This window comes from Drosophila rhopaloa, unplaced genomic scaffold (genome assembly GCF_018152115.1).
Source record: "Drosophila rhopaloa isolate 14029-0021.01 unplaced genomic scaffold, ASM1815211v1 contig_2, whole genome shotgun sequence".
Lineage (NCBI taxonomy): Eukaryota > Metazoa > Arthropoda > Insecta > Diptera > Drosophilidae > Drosophila > Drosophila rhopaloa.
This window is the reverse complement of record NW_025335083.1, coordinates 21,714,230-21,720,932: the sequence shown is the minus strand read 5'-3', so window position 1 is coordinate 21,720,932 and position 6,703 is coordinate 21,714,230.

Sequence of the window (6,703 nt, the reverse complement as noted above, 5' to 3'; positions counted from 1 at the left end):
GTTGCAGTTGCAATTTCTGTTGCCGCTTGTGCTTGATATTTGCCACAGATAAAACATACGAAAACGAAAAGCAAACGAGTTTCTGACCGTTGCCAAGGTTTATGGCCACAAGCGTGTCAATTTAAGTTGCAATTAGGCAGTTAATAAATTCACCGATTTGGCCAGTCAGATAAACGCCTAGATGCCAGCTGATTAATGCCACTTTCCCAGCGATTCGGTAGCTGCAACCGATTCCCCAAAAAGGTAGAAACACCCAAATGGATTCCAATCGGAGATGCTGGCAATGGCGATGCTGTCCGTCATCCATCAAAGGTTTCTTCGGACCAGGAAGCATTCCCGATTCGATCCGATCCGATCCGGGCATTCACATGCAACATGTGTGTGGTGTGTTGGCACAGCAGGTGACATTTCCAGGCCAGATCAGGAAAATGTAAATAAATGATCGGACAACGGACAACGGACGAGACACCCATATGAACACCCAGGCAACAACACGACATGAAGCAAGTTGTACCTGGTTGTTCATGTTGCTCTTGCTGTTTGCTGTTGCTGTTTGGTGTTTGCTGTTGCTTTGATATACAAAACACTTTTTCATATCGAAATTTGTGATAGGCCGTGATTAATGGCGAGCGACACAAACACTTAATTTGACGCCAGGCCCGTAGCTGGCGCCTTGGGGAAATGGCAGCGATCCGAACGCAAACTCCTCGAGTACACAGAAAGAAATACATATATAATTGATAGAGTTTCATAACAAAATAGCCATATAAAAGGATTAAACAGGTATTGAATTCTGCACACTAGATATTTTGGTTTGCTTGCTTTTAAAAACAACCCAATAAAATAATAGTTTATAAATATCCAGGGTTTTTGTAACAAGTTTATATCGTTTATCTCAACTATATCTTGATACTGTTTGTTAAAACCAATTGGTGATATATTAAATATGAATTACAATTTTTTCTATCTAAAGCTAACTTTGAGGTAAACAAAAATATTTTATCAGCCCTAATACTTAAGTAATGCTAGACCCAACTTATATTTTCTACAACCACTTTATAAATAGATAAATTTCTTTCCGTGTGACTTTGGATTAGCTGCTGGTTCGCTGGCTGGGAGAAACAATAATCTCGGGCAAGATTAATTATTGTAATCACATCAACAGCAGAGCCATGCGAACGGATTCGGATTCGGATTTGGAATGGGAGTCACAGAAAAACCAACACGAAAATGATCAATGATCATCGCTGCGTTCTCTGTTGATTTTTATAGCGAACGCCCGATCGCAGGCCTGGGTTACACATTTCATTGGCTAATCAAGATGCTAATTTGAAGAAGATTAATTTGTGTGCGAGTTTCTGACTGCCTGCCAGGCATACCCGAAGATCCGAAGATTATAATCTGCTAAGCAAGAGGAAACTGAAGGCTTATTATTAATACAGGCCAACGCAGCCCCCAGAAATGTGTCTTGTATTTAATTAAATACGCGTGCACTGGAAAATAAGATTCAATGGAAAATATAAGATATCAATTTAGCGTTTTATTGTTTACATTTTAGTTTCGAAATATAAAAAAACCATTTCTATAAATACAACTTGTAAATTGCTGTTATAAATTTATTATATCATGGGACGAGTGTATCTTGATCGTATATTTTTTGCCATTTAGCAAGATCCCAGAAATGGAGAGGGATTTGGGTGAGTGTTGTGTTGGCTGTGCAGTGACACGCAGATTAATTGAAATTTTATGAGTAGCGCAGACGTAAACAATCAGCGAGACCACCTTTTGCCAGCCCCTAAGGTCATAGGAGCTCGGCCAGATCGCATATCCAGGCTCCGACTCCGACTCCGAATCCGAATCCGAATCCACTAACTGGCCAAGTCGGCGGTGCAACTTGGCGTCGGACAGCTGTGGCTCACCCCGTGGCCAAAAGAAACTTGCAACATTATGAAAAATGGACCACAACCATGCACAGTGGTTGACAAGTAACCCTTTGGGTTAGATCGAAGCTTTTAAGCTTAGGTATTCGGATGTCTATTTAAATGACAATCAATCAAAAAATGGAACCAATAAGAACCATTTTCTTATAATTTTGGTAAATGTGGTGGCCTATCTTATCTGCAATAACCTAATTTATTGAACTTGAGATAAGTTTAACTTAACTGGGATCAGAAAGCTAAATATTTTTAGAAAATGTTATATCTTTCTTCCCGTTTATATACATTTTATGACGTTCTAAATTTGATTTCCAGAAACTCTTACGTAAAGCTATTTAAATACTTTAAAAACACTTATTACTACTTAGTAAGCAATTGTTTCTTTTAATGTGTTGGAAATATATTTAAAATTATTTTTAAAATTTATACAATGTTCCCTTCTTGACTCTTGTTATTACCACTGTGCCCCATGATCCTGCTGACGCGATCGCCACGCTAATTGATAGACTGTGAAATTATTTAACAACGGCTGGAAAGTGAGCCGGGCGAGGTTGTGGCCCGAAAGGAGCTTCCAAGCGTGGCCAGATGGGTCAGACGGCATTCGACCCGGTCATCAAGACCTGGGTCGGCACTTCTTTTGGTGGCTCTGGCCCCTGGCCACCCATCCACAGCCATCCACATCCATCCACGCGAGGAGCTGGACTCGGGGCTAAGTGAAAAGTGTTAAAAAGCGCGACTCACGGCGGCCAGTTGTGGCGGATTTGAAGACAAATGAGCAGCGGCTTTTGACATTTGCGAAATTTGAAATGTCAGCCGGGAAGCGAAGAGCTTCCACCTTGACGAAGGTCCCGAATGGGAGGTCCCCGGATCCATGGCGGATCGCCACGCGAAGAATTCAAATTAAAACCCAGGTGAAAGGTTATTAATTTGCAAGTGGAACTGGGGCGTAGCTCGGCTCATTGTTAATACTCGAATCTCCACTCATTGGGGTTAATGTTGATGGCACTTTGACAGGGACGATGATGATGAATGCCAGCGGCGATGATGCCAGATGACAGAGGTGAGTGCGATGGATTTAATTAATAAGCATATTTAGGGAAAGCTTTCTTTTGCAGAGCTAAAAAATAACAACAAAATTTCTTAAGCTTAAAAGGTTAGAGAACTTCTAAACTTTTTAATGTTTGTTTAATCATGTTATATAGGCGAATAGAAAACTTTTGATTGAGAAATGTTATAAGCTTTATAAAAGTAAGTTTTTAAAATTGTTTACAAAATGAAGAAACATGTTTTTAGGTCTAATATGTAACATACCATCTGAAAGGAGTTTTTATCATAACCCCTTGCAAACTCATCGATCTGTCAGTGAACTTTTCGCCTTACTATCCCACAGCAGCGAATATCTCAATCTGTGTCGCTTTTTGCGTTTTAAGTTACCTCAGCTGAAGTGTGAAATTTGCTTAGCTAACCCGGGGATCAGGGTCCCAGCTCGAAGTTAGGGACAAGATGGGCCCCTGGGGCACGGGCATGGACCCGAGTTAATTCGAGGCCCAAAAGATAGGTAGCCGGGCGAAATGGCAACGAGCCGTGGCCATTTCCACTTGGTAACGGTAAGCGAGGGAAATTCAGCACGCACGACACACAAAATGTGCGGCGGAGTGGGACCAGGAGCGGGAAAATAGCAAAATAGGCAACTGTGTGACCATAACTTATGCGCAAATGATTCGATTTGGAGGCGTACGAAATGCAGATACCCCGTGCAGAGCTACCCAATAATCGCCCGTCTCTCTACCGAAGAAGCTGTGAAAGTTCCCCAGCGACTTGCGACTTGAATGCCACCTACCCGTCGTCGGTAGCCAGAGATGGCTCCATAAACAAAAAAAAACGAAAAAAGAAAAAAACTGACCACGTAGGCGGCACACGGATGCCGATGTGTAATTTTTGTGAATTTATTTTATTTGGCAACCGTGGAGCTCAATCCATGCACTGAGGAAAACAAAAGCACTTCGACTTAACTACTTATAACAAAATTTAATAATTTTAAATTTAATTAAATTTTCAAGTCATGTTCCATTTAACAACAACATGAAAAACCAATCCAACAGAAGTAAAATCCTTTTTGAAATACGCTCAAATGAAAAAATATTTAAAGTAGCCTTATCAAAAAATCATATTATTTTTTTAAATAGATAATACTTTCTTGTGGTATTGGGTAATATAGATTGTTTTATTTATTGTTAAGTATTTATTTTTTTTCATAGCTTATCATAGATAGACACCATTAAATGTTTTATGCTGTTATAGCTCAGTCAAAAGCAGTTAGTTTTGGGCATATGTTTTTCTTAAAGTGACTTTAAAAATCTGCAAAAAGAAGCAGCAGCCGTAGCAGAAAATCACAGAAAATAATTGGCAAGTTGTGGGAAAGATTTCTCCCTGGGCACTTCGTCTAATTGAAATTCCCATGCTCATCGCTCAGCGCCTCTAATGGCGACCCCAGCTGCCACACACACAATCTGAATCTGGCCGGGCCAATTTGAGCCAAATCGCCCAACAACACGCACTTTTGGCCAAATGCACGCACTCGTGGACTAGAAAAACCAAAGGAAGGGGAGTGGGAATTGGAATTGGTGAAAGGGGAGTGCGGCAGGACGTCGTCTCTGGTTGCATTCAACGGCCATTTTCGGTGCTTTTAATTGTCAGTGACATCCCTCCTCCTTCATTTGGTCTGCGATTGCGAAATGGTTCTCATGTGACCCGGGATTTTAATGCTGCTAACGAAATTTAATTGGCCTCTAAATGATTTTAATTGTGCCACTGATGGTGGCCATAAGTTACATCGCAAATGGCTGGCAATTCTAGATCCTGCCCCGCAGATAAGTTCATCGATGTTGCACTTGAAAATTGTGGAAAAAATGAATGTAACTAGGGGAAGCTTAAAACGTATTTGGAGGGTGTGGCGTATGGATTTATAATGAAGTGCACCTCTTTTTTAAAGGATATGAAGATATGTATATGTTATTAATATTTACTTTAATGTCAGCATATTATTGGAACTTTTAACACAGACATGCCAAATTAATATTACTCACTGATTGTATACATGCCATTTAAGTATTTAAAATTTTTCAATAACCAATGATCCCAATTGGGTTTTAACCAAAATCCCAAGGGCCTTGCTCTATTACCAATAAATATGATAATGCTGAAATGCTTTTGCCATCTAGAGTATAAAAAACTGCAAAAATAAACGATCTACGCAGGTCCTCATCGTCAGTTCCCTCCGCATCCGCAATAAATCCGCAACATATCCGCACCGGCATCCGCGTCGGCGTTCTCGTCGCCGTCTTTCATTTCCTTTGATCTTGTAGCGCCGATCAAATCGATCAAATGTAATTTTCGCAGCACGAACGTGCGGCATGGCCAAAAGAGACCAACCGGGCCAACTACGAGCGCCAAGTGCTAGCCCTCTGAATTTGGTTCCCCCTCTTTTGCTGCTTTTGCTGTGGCCAAGTACATTTACACCAATTGCACTGATCGATCTGGGTGTAAGTTATATGCCACAGCAGCAGCAGCACCGTGCCAAATTCTTAATAGTTTGCGGGCCTACTTCGAGAGCAAACTGAATACGAAAAAGTCAGGAGGAGAACGCAGGAAGTAGAGCCCAGAATCAAAAGTCGGGGCATAAGAATCGAGGAGCAAGAACCGAGATCCGAGAGTAAACAGCCAGCGACAGGGCCAAGACCATCACGATGGCGTTTTGTGGTTAAACTCCGGCTGGGAGTTGGTCCTCAGCCAACAGTCGAGTTACACACAAAAAAATGAGGTCAAATATAAACTTAGTTTGATTTAATTTAATGTTTTTCTGGAGCAAACATCCAGTTAGAATAATAATAAAATAATGATAGCAAAAACTGACTCAAAACTGAATTTACTCCAATAAACATGTACTTTAATTTTATTTAACCAGCCAGAGTTCCTGAAGTTAATTTGTCTTTACATTTTTAAGAATTCATATCCGATATCTTAGCATAAAAATAATTCAGCTACCAGTCCAAGTATTCTAAGCAGTAGTATTTATATAGTATTTATTATTTGTAACAATCAGTTTTGTTAAGTGTAAAAATGAAGCTTGGACGCTGGCGGTTTCGCTATAATTAAGGACTTTGGTGTAATTTGTACACCTATTTAGGATCGCGTTGATTACAGGCCGGCGTTTTATTGCTTTTGACACCTAAAGGGAAACCGGCTTTGGCCTGCTGCCCCTCATCCTTGGTGCCCCCAATGCCTACCCCCTGATCCCGATGCCCCTCCCCCTTCCGCCCCCCTTTAACCCATTTGGAAGCTGTGCGAAAAGCAGAACCCCCGAGAGTGAGATCCCTCGATTGGCGCACTGAAGTGGATTTATTGGCTGACGTGAGTGTTTAGCGTTGACGGCATAGAACAAAAGAAATCGCCAGTTGAGTCAGGCCTTGGGAATCCATTGGGGAGTGGGATCCATCACATTCTCCCCCGGAAGAACTCCCACATCAAGGTTCTTGATGAGGTTGTGCATGGATGACCGGACATCCGCCACTATTACTGGCCATTTAGCACCTCTCAATAATTAATAAGGTCATCTCAAAGAACAAATTGTTCTAAAGGAAATAGTATTTAAATATTTAAACTATAATAAACGAAACAAGAAAATAACTTGTGGATTAAGGACCTCCTGACATAGTTTTTGTAAAACAACAGTTATGTTGACTAATTTTTTTCTAACACGTCAGTTA